This window comes from Phyllopteryx taeniolatus, chromosome 2 (genome assembly GCF_024500385.1).
Source record: "Phyllopteryx taeniolatus isolate TA_2022b chromosome 2, UOR_Ptae_1.2, whole genome shotgun sequence".
Classification (NCBI taxonomy): Eukaryota; Metazoa; Chordata; class Actinopteri; order Syngnathiformes; family Syngnathidae; genus Phyllopteryx; species Phyllopteryx taeniolatus.
Window position 1 is genome coordinate 26,720,101 of NC_084503.1, and position 16,794 is coordinate 26,736,894.

Below are 16,794 nucleotides of genomic sequence, written 5' to 3' on the forward strand. Positions count from 1 at the left end.
CACGCACACACACACACACACACATACACGCACACACACACTCACAGACACAAACTCCCTGCAGAATAATAGGTACACCTTGTGAGATTCATTACATACTGTATTTCTGTCTGTAAAAGACTATAATGCTCAGTTTTGATTGCCACCGCAAGAGAGCTAAGCAAATAACAATATGATTATTATTATTATGGTTTTAGCTCCCACAGCAGTCTTAGTCAGAGCCCTTCCTCATGTTCTGACCCTCCCCCGTCGCGACTGAGATGACTCTTTGTGCTGGCGTCATCAAAACACATAATTATGACGCCACCCCGACATGCCCGCACATGACTACAAACATTCGTATGATGATTTAGATGTGAATCATGCTACATTTATGGATTTTATTACCTGAGCCAAGGATGTTGTTTGTCACTCTGAGAGGAAATGGAGAACATAGCTGACAGTCTCAGATTCTGGAATGATTAAAGAGAACAAACTTGTTGTTCTACTGAGCTTGTTGTACGATTTATACTACTTCATACTGGACATGCTATTCATTTTGCATTATAGCAGACAGCTCTGCGATTGGCTGACGACTAGTCAAGCGTGTACCACGACTCTTGCCCAAAGTCACCTGGGAGACGCTCCGACTCACCCGCGACCCTATCATGGATAAGCAGTATAGAAAATCGATGGATAGATTATAGCAGACATGAAATGTAGACTAGATAGAATTAAGTTCAAGCGGTGGGGTCGACTGGTAACAGTAGCCGTTGCTTTACCTGGTTGTTATTGGGATTGCAAAATTCTGGGAATTTTCAGTGCTGGAAACTTTCCATGGGAATTAACGTGAATTTATGAAAATAAAAGAGGAATGGAAATTTAAAATTTGCTCTTAATAGAAACTTAAAAATAGTTGAGTAAAATATATTTTAGCATAAACCTGAGGAAAAACAACCAGATGTCATGCAAGTACAGTGGTAGCGTAATGTACAAGTTTTTCGAATTACGAGCCGTCACTTGGTGGATTTTTTTTGCTTTGTGTTGTGAGCCAAAATCTGAGGATCAAGCAAGCTTTGGCCACACCACCGCTAGAGTGAAGTAAAAAAATAAATAAAAATACAGCAATTACCGTAAGAAACTGTAATGCCCTCACATGTGGGCAAGAGCAATTTGCATGGATGTCTGCTTATGACTAAACAATATTGTATTTGTGCTTGTATGCTATATTTCCATTAAATTACACTCAATTCCCATAAATATCATGTAAAGTTTCCAATGTTGAATATTTCCAAAAGTCCCCAATTTAAATTCTCATGGAAATGTATGTCACACTTTTGTAGCCCTACTTGATATCATAGGCAATTGAGCATTTTCATGTTTTACTTTGGTTGACCTCTTTTACACTTGTATGACAATAACCTTTATTATCAAACAAAAAGGAGATGCATCTGTGACAAGTTTTATCCTACTCTCTAGATTAAAAGTGTCATTGCTTGATCATATTGTTATTGGTGGGGGGGGTAACATTTTTTTTTTTACCCTTGTATGAGAGTAGTTGACGAAGTTAAAACTATTATTGAAGAAAGTCCATCTTTCATACTGTATACATTCTCTGGAAAATTAAGCTTTTTATTAGGATGACGTTCCCAGGAACTGGCAAGGCATTAAAAAGTCAACTAGATAAAAGAGAAGAAGGTGAGGATTAGGAAAGGGATGAAAGCTGTAAAGTTTTCCATATTACCTTGTGAAAAGCCGTGTTCACTGCTCACTCCCACTACAGTTTTACCTTCATTACACTGAAGGACGCAAAAAACGTGCAAAGGGATCTTTTTCACGTTTATGATGTTGCATTTGTGGCGAGGAAAAGGCAGCAAATTAGGAACGTTGTGTGATTCACCCTACCTCCCCTCCGTTCTCAAATGCCTCACCCTCCTCCTTCCCTTTTTGCGTGTCGAAGAAACTCTTCGCAGATCGTGCAGACTCATAAAAGCGATGGCGCAGAGACGTCGACATTTCTAAAGCTTGCAAAGATAAATACACTCAGGTATTCATTGCACATTTTATAGGGTGGCCCAAGAAAAAAAAAACAAACAAAAAACATTCTGTCCTCTCTAGACTTTTTTTTTTTTTTTTAAACTTCAACTGGAGTGTTGGCGATCAATTTGTGCATTAAAAAGCCAGCAAAGTTTCTTATGCAGGAAGGTTACATACAGTATCTATCTATCTATCTATCTATCTATCTATCTATCTATCTATCTATCTATCTATCTATCTATCTATCTATCTATCTATCTATCTATCTATCTATCTATCTATCTAACACTGCCTGTTTTTGGGCTTAATTGCTTGCCAGTTTATTGCAATGGCTCTGAGTCATTTTACTTTACAATTGCTTGTTTTTCACCCACAGAAAGCTCTCTGGATTTCATGCTGGTTACATCTCTAACTCGTATAAATGTAGCCTTCAAAGGCAAAACCCAAATGTGAAATTGAGTGTAGACATTTAGCGCTATTTATTGTTTGAATCATTTCCCATCATCTCTAAGCTCCACAATCATTCGTTTTTTTCATCCACACAGCGCTCTCTGGTTTTTGTGTTGCTTACAGATCTAACTTGTATGAATCTAGTCTTCACGGGCAAAACCCAAATCTTAAACTGAGTATACACGCTTAGTGGTATTTATTGTTTGAATAATTCTCCATCATCTTTTAAATTAACAATTGCTAGCTTTTCACCAACACACAACGCTATTGTTTGTGTGTTAGTCACACCTCTAAATCGTATAAATGCAGTCTTCACTGGCAATACCCAAAGTCTGTGTGGCTGTTTATTGTCTGAAGAGTGAATGCAATCGCAGACCACTTGGGAATTGAAGCTCACTTATCAGTCAAATGTTCTAATGCTTTTGCTTACATTAAAAATATAGTTTCAAACATCATTGCTGCAGTATATTCTGACTTATAAATATACTGTAATTGGAAATGAAAGCTGAATTGTTGATCTCTTTCCAAATGTTATTTTTGTTAATGGTAAACCCAAATCTTCTTAGTCTTCAGCAAAGTAAAAGAATTGCGCTCACTGTTTCAATAATTTTGGAGGCTAGTGTATGGCTGAAAAACAGTTAGCGAAAGGCTGCTGTAATGTAGAAATACAAGCCATACATATATAGTCAGACACCCTCGATACAGAGTGTATCAGTTTTATTTTTTAAGAACCATCTGTGTGTGCTTGCTCTCGCCGGGCTTTGTACGCCACAGATGCTCCTTTTGTGCCTCGCTCCAAATCTTAATAAGCTGTTAAAATATTTGCAGAGGCGGCTTTTCTTCACGCCTCTCCCTCTCTTTTTTTTATTAGTGTTATTATTATTTATACCTTTTCATGGGCAGAAAAAAATGGAGATGTCCACTAAATGTGATGGATTGGGCTTAAAAAAATGGCCATTATTGCCATTAAGCGCCACATGTCAGCTGCCGCTTTTGTGGCGGCTGTATTTCTAAGCTAACCAGTGATCCATGAGCCAGGCGGGAGGAGGAGTGGGGAGGAGGAAGAATGTAACACCCTGAAAGAAAATGCCCATCTCGCTCTGTCTCGCTCTCTCTGTATCCGTCACATGATTAAAAATACAGCTGCAGACACAAGTGTAGAAGAGGCAAAGCCAGTCAAAGAAAGAGGACGGGAAAGGAAGTGGAAAAAGAGAGGCTGAATTCTGAATAGTAGAAATCACTTCTTTCAGGCCACGGAGAAGAATAAGAAAAGCCATCTTGGGGGGACACTGTGTACAAACTTACCAGTGTTCACGTGGGAGTGGAGCACAAAACCGGTGTGAATGAGTCGACGCGGAGTCTTTATTAGCTAGCACTGGCAGTTAACGTCAGCAGTTGAGCATTCTATCGGGGGGCTTAGTTTTAAAGAGTAAACACAATAAAACACTACGATAAATTCACTAACGTGAGGTTTTGTGCTCTTTCTGTAACGCCCTATGACGCCGCCCAAACACCCTGTCGGGTAAACGCCCCCCTGGGGTTGACGCCAGAGGAAGGAGGGTGGTTAGCTTCTCGAGATGACGCAGAAATTCCGGATCTTTATTGACAGTACAGTGGTGGAAGTTAACAGCTGATCAGCTGAAAGCTAAGGTATCTCTACCTGGGCTCTAGTTGAAAACTCAAACAATAAAACACTCATTGATGACTCGTACAGAAAATAGCCAGTCAACCTGCGGCTAATGCTGAGAGCCAACATCAATGGGAGCCTGTATCTCGCACTGGGCTTTCGTGAGTGAGGTCATACTTTCTGGAATGTTACTTGCTAATAATGCTGGCTAGTTTGATAATTGTTCAACCACGTTTTTGTGTGATTCTGTTGTTTGGAACATTGGAACAACATTAGGGGTCGTTCCAATTTTGCTGTAACACTGTATTGTTGAATTGTTCTGCATGAAACCATCAAATAAGAAGAAATTAATTCAATGTAAAGATGATTTAGAGTCATGCTGACACATTTGTTTTGGTAGAAAAAATACATTTCATCTGCAAAAGCTGTGTTCCTTGTCAAAATTCAAGTCTTAAAACCATCACAGAAACTGCAATAAAAACAAGAGACTCCTTGTCGGAATATGCATATTAATCAAATGTTACGACTGCCTCGTTAAAACTTCTACTGGACACAATCAAATTGAAAAACAGGAAATTGTGTCCTTTGCCAAGTGAGATGCACTGAGGTTTCATCATCACTATCCTGTCAAGTGTCACACAACAAATCAGTGGTTCTCGGCCAAATTGAGTGACTTCTGAGCACTAGTATGCACTAGCTACGTACAGTATGTCATTAACTATTTCTCCAACTGTACCTTGACGCTGGTTGATTCCCACCTTGTTTCCATTTTAAAACAATGTTTTCCATTCCAAAATAGTGCAAAGTCTTCTAGGGTCACATTGTCACAACCATAAAACCTTCATTAATTGCACAGACAATGTTTTGAACGAGACTTATTATCAATTGTATTCATAGTTCAAGACAGTTCCCAAAAAGACATTATTGTGATATTATTCCATTAAAATAAAGATAAAGAATTCCAGAAAATTTAACATCCACTTCTCACACTCTGGTTCAAATCACTTGGTTTTGGGAGGCGGTTCTCCCTCATGCGAATACAGCTTTCATTACCCTGACAACTGGGGGGGGGGGCACAGCTAAGGCATGTGGCAATGTTAGTCTACTTTGGTTTTCCAACTCAGCAGCTATTTCTCGAATTTTGCAACTTTTACCAATGCTCTTGGGAATCTTTAGGAAAAAAGGTGATGAGCAACATTTGTAGTTACTTTTTGTGGTGTTATTAAAGAAGTCTGGAGACTCTGGTACTCAATCCAAAGAAGAAGAAGAAGAATCATCTTTTCTTGTCATGAACATGCATGCATGCACACAAAATTTGTTCTCTGCATTTAACCCATCACAGTGAACACATACACGTTAGTGGAACACACTGGAGCAGGGGGCAGCTGAAGCGCCCGGGGACACGTATTTCCGGGTCACAGCCATCCATCCATCCATCCATCCATTATTCCGTTAAATCCACTGTAATAATTTTTAATATAAATAGTATATGTACTGTACTTACTTGGTTGTGTAATTTCACCCAACAAGGTTTTAAGCAGTCAAGAGACCCAACTATCTGAATGCAATTACTTAAAAAGTTTTGTCAGTTTTCTTCGCATTGTTAACTGACTATTATTACCCACTGTTTTATAAAACTACTCATGAGTAGGAATGAAAACGGTCCACTGATAAACCATGAAAACAATTACAGATTGTTAGTTGTACTGTTTCAAATTGTAATTATCATTCCTAACGGGTTTAGTGTCACTGAGAGTAGTACTCTAGTTGTCTTAAAGCTTCTCCCAACAGCAAACAAACGAAGAACGAAATCCAAACCAGAGAGGAAAACGCATATGTTATGGTGCTATGAGACATGGTGGAACGTAGCCCTGATGTCGGCGATGTTTTTCTCCTACAAACAAGACTACGGCAGAAGTTTCTATGCAAGTAGCTTGTTTTGAGGGGCGGACCGGTCTCACGCAAATGAGATGCTCATTTGCCCACCCTGCCCTCCTCAACTGCAGGAACAATGACAAGTACAGCTTTTGTTACCATGACAACTAGGTGTCGAACTACTTTTCTGGTCCAATAAAAGCAAGTGCGAACTGCGACGTGCCCATAAAGATAGTAAAAACATGGATTTTTCATTTTTTTCTCATCTAAACACTAAGTAATGGTGCCACCATGCAATTGGCAGCCTTTGAAAGTGTTTTCATGAGATGTGGGATGAATCATTATCATTTATTATCATTACCACCATTACTTTGTGTTGCTTTTTAAGTATGAAGGGTGCCATACAAAAAAAGGTTTGATTGAGTGATCACTGGAAAGCTAAATGACACGCTAAAGTCGTGATAAGTTTTGAAATAATACCTGTTATACATTTAGATCCAGCCATCCTGTGGGAGGCTTGTTGAGGAAGTCGTAGTCCACTGCAAGGTTTCATTTCATGCAGAAAGGTGACAGTTCTGGTCGTGTCCTCTGTAAAATAACATCGGTATTTATTGTCAAGAACGTGTTTATGTGCATTGAACAAAATGTAACCTCTGCATTTAAACCCATCACAGCGGAAAACACTGTCAACAGATGTTAATATCAATAGAGGATGGTTCTTTTTTTTCCATCTTATGTGGTTAGATGCTGACAAGAGATAATAAATGAGCCTTCTTCCTCCACCCTCAGATTTGGCCTGGAATCAATAAACTATCACACCAATAAGCCGAATCGATAATTGCGCGAAGTATCTCTAAAATCTTATTAATTTGCATCCTTTGTGCTCTGAATGGGCCATTGTCTGTCACTGGATGAATAATGGATGACCTGAAAATTCATTGGATGTCTCACCACTTTAGCATCTATTGAATGAATGCAGTTGTTTTAAAAAAGCTTAGAACATGCGTGTCCAAAGACTGGCGACCAGCAGATAGTTTTTTATTGGCCCATGGTATACTTTTAAAAATAAAATTAAACACAGCCCACATGAGAAAACCACCAAGGTGGTTTTGGACCTCACCAAAAAAACAAAAAAAACAAAAAAGTAACCCGAAAAAAATTTGACGTATTCCACAGCACAATGAAAAAAATAAATAAATCAGTGAGCAGCAATGAACAGGCCCTCGCACCCCCTTTTTCATGGCAAATCCTCGAAAGAACCATCAAATGTTGACACCCTGCACCATCCACATTAGATGGCGTACGTACGCTTGGTAATTTTCGTCGCCCATTTGTCTCAGATACTGTAGCTGCTTCTGGCTCATTGGGACGAATTCCCTAGTAAGGGCTCGGTAAAATACGAGCCTTGAAATGACCTGAAAAATGGCCAACTTCCTTTTCAATTTCAGGCATGAGTACTTGGGACTCTTTTGTGCATCTTGTTATGAAAGACCTATTCACCCAAATTTTGTGTCAGTCAATTAAACTGGTGTCAGGGGTACATTTTTTGAAATAAGAAAAAAATACATAGATTTTACGATTTGTATAAACCGGTGAGTTTTTGGTTATATTTTCCATCCCCAAGGAGGTGATTAATTCACAGAAAGAGAAAATAATAAGCAGCGATTCTGTGAGGGCATTTGAACTGCCTGATGCTCGAGTCCTAAATAGATAAATGCTGTTTTTTTTTTTTTTTCCTTTTAGGGGAAATATTAAGGAAAATTGACCTTTTAATGGCTTGCATACAAACACTACTTTGTGTGTCAGGCTACTTTAAATAATAGTTTCTCCACCCATGACTTGGCAGGTTCTTGAGCGTAGATCCATTTTTAAAGTGAACTCCAATTGCAAAGACATATTTGGTATATATAATCTCTTTCGACTTGAGTAACATAACAATAAGATACAACTTTCGATAATCATTTCCAGATTTACAGATTTTGACAAATCGTAATTTCAACATAGACCGCCCTTGTTTTTTCGTCGCAGTGCATTATGGGTAGTGACGTCAAATGGGGATGTGCCCGACGCACGCAGTATTTAGCAGTAGCCACAGTAGCAGCAGTAGTAGAGGAAGAAACTAGAAATGAGGATGAAGATGACAGGTGTGAAGAAACGCGAGTTGGTCATTTTCAGTGGTGTATTTGTAGCTACTGCTTGCCCATGCCGACTGAGAAAGAGAGTATCTGTTGTGAAGAGCTCAGTTTCATTTCTGCCGCTTCTCATGGTACTTGTTCGTTTTGCCCGATGTTATAAATGTGTTTAGTGATAACTGAGAGTAAAGTTACATGAATACCTATTTTACTATTTTTCACTGCTAACTCAGTGTCCGGTGGCGATGGTTTGTTTACTACAGCTGCTGCTGCTAACGTGAGCTCATCAAGGTAAGCGGCCAGCGCCTCCTGTCTTTCGCGTCTTTTTGCTCGGCCTTCGCTTGTCACACGCGGCCGTTTAGGCTCCTTGTGAGGAAAGCTAGTCGGCACTGCATTGGATTTGAGCCGTCGTTTATACCCAGACACACCGGTGAGCTCTCTCATGAGCTGGGGGCGATCAAAGGCTTCGAACAACCGCGAATCTTTCGGCTGCTCAACTCTTCCGGCCACATCCTCCCACCGTTTCCTCAACTTGATCTTTTTGGGAAAGCTATGACTGCTTACCTCCTTTTTTTTGCATTCCGTCCTGATTGGAAATTGCATACCAAAGCGGCGCAGTATGGCATTTTGAACTCCTTTCGCTGAGGATAAAAGTTGTTCGCAAGTGGCTAGCTTAACTCCACAGAGAGCAGTAACGTGACAATTTTACAACAGCCATTCAACGTCATCATTCCCAGAATCCTTGCGCACGCTAAACATGGCGGCGACGGTGTATCAAATTATGGTCTAAACATAATTTTTTTTTTTACTTATAGGAATAATTTATAAATATATACGACTGTATTTCAGTAGTAGTGGTCAGAAGTTGTAAAATTAAATGTATTTGTCATATTAATCATCTTTAAATCATCCATCCATGGGCTTGTCCTCTTCAGAGCTGTGGGTAAACTGGAGTCTGTGACAGCTGACTTTGGGCCAGATCTAGGCAGGTATTTTGTGTTTTTTTTTTTTTAGTTAGTTAGTTTTGTCAACTAAAGGTAAAAATATATATATATATATATTTATGTATAAGTGTATTGGAATTCAGGTAATGCATCACACCATACTCTAAGATGCATGTAGGTGGCAAACCATATTTTAAATCAGTGCTATCAATGTTAGATTCAACATAACAATGGACAGGAATAACAATGATAGCAGAGGTATATTGACTATGAGGTCATAGTCCATGGCCCGTGTGTCAAAACGCACCTGGGGGGTTAACATGCTGGGCGACCACGTTCAATGAAAGCTGCTATGCATCAACGTGAAAACACATCCATCATTTCAACCAATATGCAGGGGCTAGCATGGTTTGTGAATCCCCCCCAAAATAGATAACAAAAAGCTGGCCTTGTGGAAAGGCTAGACGCAAGACATACAGTACACACAGTGTCATTCATCTGCTGTGTTATTCCAAACATGACAAAGTAGTAATAATAATACAAACTCATATCCTGGTGATTTGTCAGCACAGTTTTCTGTTTATCTTTGTAAAACGTCCCAGAATTATTGCTGATGGATGGATATAAGCCAAGGTCACATGAGTATGCTTCTTTCCGGCTACTTACAAAATTAAACAGATTTTTACATTTTCTGATGCCATGATCAAGAAAAATTCCATTGATTGTGCAGGATATCCAAGATATACTGTACGTAAAAAGTTTGATTCTTGAGCGGTACCAATATCAAGTTCTACAGGTACTTCTTCCAGCTTTCTAAGAGATATTCTAAACATGAATGCTCTTGGTTTTAAATGGTATCAAAGACATTTGAGGTAGCCATGTTCTAGTATCTGTTAAACATTTGTATTTGACCCTTTAGCAATCATTTGTTACACCACCATAACTGAGCTGATGTTAATTGTGCTCCGATGGTCATAGTAAAGGCTTCTTTATACTCGCGCGGATGGCGAACGGGCTGACGTCCCCTTCGGCTGTCCCGCGCGTAGTTTGCCTTTATACTCGAGCGCAACCCACGCGCGCAGTTGTGAAAATGTACTGCAGTTCACCTCCAAGTCGGGGGTGTCGCTACGGCTGGTATTGGGTGGAGTTTCCTCTGCATTTTTTGGGCCACTTCCGGAAGCCGTTTTTACTTTCCTTTCAGTAACAAGGAACAAAGCAACAACAATGGGGACCGTGGAACAGTGTCTGCTAGAACAAATGGACCTAGATGACCAGATGATACATTTAATTATGCTGCAAAATCGATCGAGAAGGCAGCGGCGTAGATGGTATGTAGAACCGAGGGGTACGCTGAGTACGTCATCCCAGCACGCGCAGCAACAATTATTGCCGTGTGCGTGTCAAGCTACGCAGAGGGGCCACGCGGGCCAATTCGTCGGTCACGTGATGCAATGCGGGCGTTGTCGGCCGCGGGATTATAAAGAGGCCTTAAGCGTCAACTGGTCAGTTGAATTCTCTGGAAAAGCAATAATGTTGTTGGTTTTAAAGAAAGGATACTTATGGTGAGCTCTCGTTTCTATGCGGAACTCTACCAGTCACTTGTTAAACCAACATCCTATTCAGTCATTCACAGCACATCTTTGAACTTCCTGAGGTTGTCATCTGAATCCACCTGTAACAGTTGTACAAGCTGCATTTCATCACTTAACGAACCACAACTGATCTCTGGTTATTAGCATTAGAATGTTACTGGTTTTAGAGCATATGCAATTTCTACTTTAGAGTCGCTCAACTCAGTAGTTAGTGTGTCTCTATTCAGCACTCTACCAGTAACATGTTCTTTTCATCACTTAACAAATATCAACTGATCTTCAACATCTTGATCTGCAAGAATGCTATTAGTCAAAGCTACAAGCTCAAGTCCGTATTTATCTTGTTTCTTTTCACCACTCGAGCAGTCACACATCTTAACGATCATCTTCAAACTTTCGGAGGCTTCTGTGAGTCTGAGAAAGGAATCTATTGATTTTAATTTTTGCTGTCTGATAAAATAAACTTGACTTAGCTGGGGTCAAACATATTTTCTCTGTGCGTTATGTTGAATTTTAGTATTTTGGGGGGGCATTTTTCTAGAAAGTGTAGATGACAGACCCTTACACTTGATTTTTTAGTATTTTGGGGGGTGGGGGGGCATTTTTCTAGAAATAGTGTAGATGACAGACCCTTACACTATTTGTTGCACATTTTACAGTTTTACATTATCAGTAGCAAACAAAAGAATGTCACTCTACTTTGGTACGGTGTGAATTCATCAACTGTTAACTTTTATGAGTGATGTAGTGCATCATGTAGTGCCACACATCAGTTCAAATTAATCACTTGATGTTTATTTTGACATGCAAAGTGACACATGATAATGACGGTTGGTGCACTGCAAAATGTGTCTATGGTGATCTTCAATGCGTGTGGTCAAGTTTATAAGATCCGCTAAAAAGCCCCCCTATTTACATTAGGGAGTAGGGACGTTCCCTCTTAATGAAAGGCCTCTTGAACAGCTGGCGTGTCACGTTAATCTGATAAAAACATCCTCATATCCATAATTGTAATCAAGATTGACGGGAATGTAAAATGGTGAGGGTTCACATTCATCGGGACCACCATTATGACACGGGGTGGGTTTCAAAATGCCCACCTGACGAGCGAGAGAGAGCTGTTTGCTTAGCGACATTAGCTTTCTCAGTGGGGCTCCTGTGTTGCATTGAGGCTGCACACACACACGCACACATAGCCACGCACGCATACACACACAGCGGTATCTAGCATTTGTAATGAGAGCCAAAATAAAGAGGCACTTAAGGTTTGGCCCCAGCATGTACAAAGGCTTCCTCAGTGTATCGTATAATAGGGCCTGACTGTGTTACTTCTTCTTTGAGCTGCCCCATTTTCACCCCACATCTGCGTTATGAATGTACAAGTGCTATATCAACACGTAAACACACATTTCTAGGCTATCAAGTGCATTCCAAAGCAACAGGTGGCGCTATAACCTGGAGGAAACCATTGTCACAAAGACAATCTTATTTTTCTGGCAAATTAATAGCCAATCCCAATTGGGCGGACCTCAACCTGCTTAAAATCTCACCTGTTTTGAAAATCATATGTATCCTCGTGAAAATGTATGTATTATAGGTGTCCACCTCACTCAGTAGAAAAAAAAAAAAAAAAGCTCCCAATACTGGTTTCTACGATCCACATGAAATTGAGTGGACATCACAGGATGCACAAAAAAGTGCTGTGTCCGAAATCATTCACTCACTCACTGCTCCCTAGTCCCCATGTAGTTTCACTGTATAGTGGACTAGTATATAGTGATCTTATTCATAACAGCTTTTGGACACTACATGGCGCTCCATTAATGACATCACAGCTGTCGCACAACAAGAAAGTAGGCTGTTGCGGTTGGTTAAAAAAAAAAGATTGCTGCAGATTATTAAAAGAGGATTTTGTAAACGAATGTGTCATGTTTTTTTTCTTTGTTGAAAAGTACAAAAGATTCACTCCATCTGTCTGTGATGCATCTCGTCCCGCCATTCTTCTACTACTTCTTCTCTGAAGACGCAATGCATAATAGTGGTAGACTCGGTGAGTGAATATCGGTTGGTCACTACTTATTGCTGTGCTTTGTGGGAAATTTTGAGTGCACTATATAGGGCAATGAATTTGATCACCAAGCATTCGCAGACCAAAATGGCGTAACCACTATATAGTGGTTAGTGAGTGATTTTGGACACAGCCAAATGACTCACGGCCAAAATTGTACAGGAAGCCATTTTAGTTTTTGGCAGCCATTGTTTGTTAAAATTCAGCGAGTCATGATTTTTTTTGCGTGTGCTCATGCCCAAAAGTCTCAATAGAAATTAATGGAGGGGAGGCGCGGCACCATCGCGGAACTGCCGGTTCAAGATAGCGGGCACTCTTGTTTTAATACATTTTGTTTTGCGTTCTGTTAGTATAAATATTATTTTCTTTTAAAGACTGACGCTTGCTTAGACATAGCCTAGGTATTCCTCATTATTACCCTCGTCGTGCTCCACTTGACAGCTAAATCTGTCGTAATGGTATAACCGTTCATTGTCACACATTATGCTTGTAGTACATGGCATGTTTTTGTTTTATCTGTGACAAAAGCACAGGGGAAGGCATTAAAATGTATCTCTCACTCACCGTAAGTGTTCGCCATTGTCTTGCCGAGCTGGTAAGACCTGCTCTTTATTGTTTGTCATCTTTCCCGCCTGGGCCTCAATCACTCGAATGCCGAATGGAGAGCGCTGTCTGGTGCTTGATTGGCGACGCGGGGGAATAAGTGCGATGGGGACCTGTGGATGCTCGGAGATATGGCTTCCCAGTGTCTGGAGGACAATTAGCTGCCTATCAAAGAGCCACCAGGCTGCCCTCCCTGATTTGCTATCAGCGTAACGAGGGGGGACGTTCGATTCTCTGAGCAAACTGCCCAAGCGCAGCCTACTCGGCATGAACAAATAGAAGGTTAAAGAGAGTAATACCTCAACACGGACACCCTTTTGTCTTTAAGCAGGAGGTGGGGGAGCGCACTTTGCATTCATTCCGGTCTCCAGTGACTCTCCAGTAGTTACAAGAAGACATCAATTTTTGGGGACACTTATAATGGCTGTATAGTTAGGATGGCCATAGGAATGTTTTTAAACAGGATTTTGCGCAACTATTGATTTATTATGTCTTGAAGCACTGGAGGCAAAATGGAACCGAAACCAGCAGAGACACTGCTGATTCACTCTCTACTAGTTTGCTGTCCCATTAGGGCTCCCCATAGTGTGTCATCCTTTTCCACGTGAGCCTATCTCATGCATCCTCCTCTCGAACACCAACTGCCCTCATGTCTTCCGCATTCAGTACCACAGTTCCTCTCTGGGTACTCGGTCATAGGCTTTCTCTAGATCCACAAAGACATAATGTAGCTCCTTCTGACCTTCTCTGTACTTTTCAATCAACATCCTCAAGGCAAATAACGCATCTATGGTACTCTTTCTAGGCATGCAACCACATTGTTGCTCACAAATACTCATTTCTGTCCTGAGTCTAGCCTCCACTACTCTTTCCCATAACTTCCTTGTGTGGCTTATCAAATTTATTCTTCTAGAGTTCCCACAGCTCTGCACATCAAACCTTGTTCTTAAAAATGGGCACCAGCACACTTTTCCTCCATTCCTCAGACATCTTCTCACCCGCTAGAATTCTGTTGAACAAGCTGGTCAAAAATTCCACAGCCACCTCTCCTAGATGCTTCCATACCGCCACAGGAATGTCATCAGGACCCACTGCCTTTCCATTTTCCATCCTCTTTAATGCCTTTCTTTCTTTCTAACTTCCCCCTTACTAATCATTGCCACTTCCTGGTCCACTACACTTGCCTCTTCTACTCTTTCTTCTCTCATTTTCCTCATTCATCAACTCCTCAAAGTATTGTTTTCATCTGTCCAGCACACTACTGGCACCAGCCAACACATTTCCATCTATATCCTTAATCACCCTAACCTGCTACACATTCTTCACATCGCTGTCCCTCTGTCAGGGCAACTTGTATTGATCCTTTTCTCCTTCTTTAGTGTCCAACCTGGCTTACATGTCATAATTTGCCTCTTGTTTGGCCTTTGCCACCTCTACCTTTGCCCTACGTCACATCTTAATGTATTCCTCTGATAAAAGGGGGCCATCGGTGTCCAGCGGCTCCCCATTGAGCAGTGTTCTCATGAAATATCGTCTCCACCACCACTACCCATATGAAGCTGAAGATGTCAAACTATTGAAGCTGCAATGTGTGTTAAAATTAGGAAAGTTGAAAAATGACCACTGCTCATGTTGGTTGGTTTATCGCGATAATTTTTTTAATATCAGCAGTGCTTAATTTTGCAGGTCAATCACACATTTGTAACCCATCATTTTCATATGTTGTTTCAGTGCAGTTATAAGTAATCTAATAGAGAGTGTGAACATGTGACAGGTTGCCCCACCATGGGTAACTTGTCTCACTATATGGGGCAAGATGTCACACTAGATTTTGCAACTCGTAAAACATGTGGGAAATTATTGCTCTTCTCCTTTATTTTACTTGAAAGTGAACGTTGAAGACGGTGACAGAAAATGTTTATCATTAGGCTTGAAAAAATACGTTGAACATAACCATTGAACAAACGTTAACATAAAATATTACGCAACAAGCACTGGATTAAAGTCCTTAAGAAATGCTGACACGGAGGCCGTGGCTCTCGGTCTGTTTTATCTTGCTTAAACTGAAAAGTCAAGATTAAACTGAATTACAAAGAAAGAAAGTTTTCCTTCATTATGAAAATACATGTGACAACTAACCCCAAAATGACAGAGACATTCTGCCCCAAACAACCATCTTTGCCAACGCTAGCGCTAGCTTAAAGTTAGTTTAAAGGAGAACAATGACTAAGGAATGAAAATATGCCGCAATCTCTCCTCTAAAAAGTCCACATGTATCACTGCTAGGATTTTTATCTGTAAGAAACCTATTTTAAAATATATTAAAATTAACTTTATTGTTTTTTTTCCAAAAAGGTTGATTGGCGCTGATCTCAGCTCACAATGTGCGATTCTCTTCTCAGACGGGACACGACCTCTGACCATCTAAAGGAAGAAAACTAGTATTCTACTTTTTAGTTGCAACTTCTGGTGGAGAAGATATTTGCAATAAAATGTCATAGTATATCCTGGTTGGTTCAATCCACTGTCTAAATTAATTATGGAACAATGGGCCGCCTCCTCTAAATTGTGGACTGTTCTCTTGGAAAAAAGGAAAGAAAATATAAACAACAGCATCACAATTGGCCCCAAAGAACTGCCAGTCCATCAGGCATGTGCCAGGTGTGTCCAATGGGCATTCCACCCGAGTGTGCGTCCCAACCAGCTCACATCACTGCAACTGTACAGCCACGCCCCACCCCAACCCCCTACCCTCCCAACCACTTCTTCACATGAAGGTGAGAGGCCCGTTAAAAGGTGACGACTGCCCTCCCCGCACCCATCACTGACCGACCGGGATCGTATTTCAGAGTGGTTATCAAGCGGCCCATTGCACGGAGGCCTGGTCACAGCAGGAAGCAGCTGAACAAAGTTACTATTAGCAATGCTGCTCTCACTCTCCCATAATTGGCTTTGACTGCATTTGTTTAAATCCAACAGTGGGATGACGAGGAGGAAAAAAAGGAGGAGGGGAGGTGTCGCAGGGAAACCCAAGTGTGTCAGTTTGTCCAGACACTGTGGCACTGTGGGGAGGTGGGGGGGGGGGGGTGGCGGGGGTCACATAAGAGGCCGAGTCAGGCACTGACTGGAACAAGCCTCCCGCCCCCCTTTCCTCTCCTATACGCACCTCTGGTGGTCCCAGCTCATTTCCTCAAGTCAGCAGGGAGCACTGACACGGCGTGCACGGCGGCAGTGCGTGGACACCCACATTGGGGTGTAGCGTGCCCACTTGTAATCCATGACCCAACACCACTATACCCCCCATCCTCCCACCCCCGTACACACAAATACGAACGCACACATATACACACACACACACAAACGGTGCTGCAGGGTACAGGCAAGATGACATACATATTGTCAGTCCAATGAAAACAATCTAGGTCCATTTTATGACTATTCCGGACATTTTAACATTATGGAGGTTAGCGCGGTGACTAGTAGTTAG

At 41.1% G+C, this 16,794-nt stretch overlaps 1 long non-coding RNA gene across 1 annotated transcript in view; it reads right to left on the reverse strand.

Moving 5' to 3' along the window:
* Positions 1 to 16,794, reverse strand: part of LOC133474163 (uncharacterized) — a 171,012-nt gene that overhangs the window by 84,742 nt on the left and 69,476 nt on the right. The window contains exon 2 of the long non-coding RNA XR_009787377.1: positions 6,449 to 6,556. This is a non-coding gene — a long non-coding RNA (uncharacterized LOC133474163). The remainder of the gene's footprint in view (positions 1 to 6,448; positions 6,557 to 16,794) is intronic.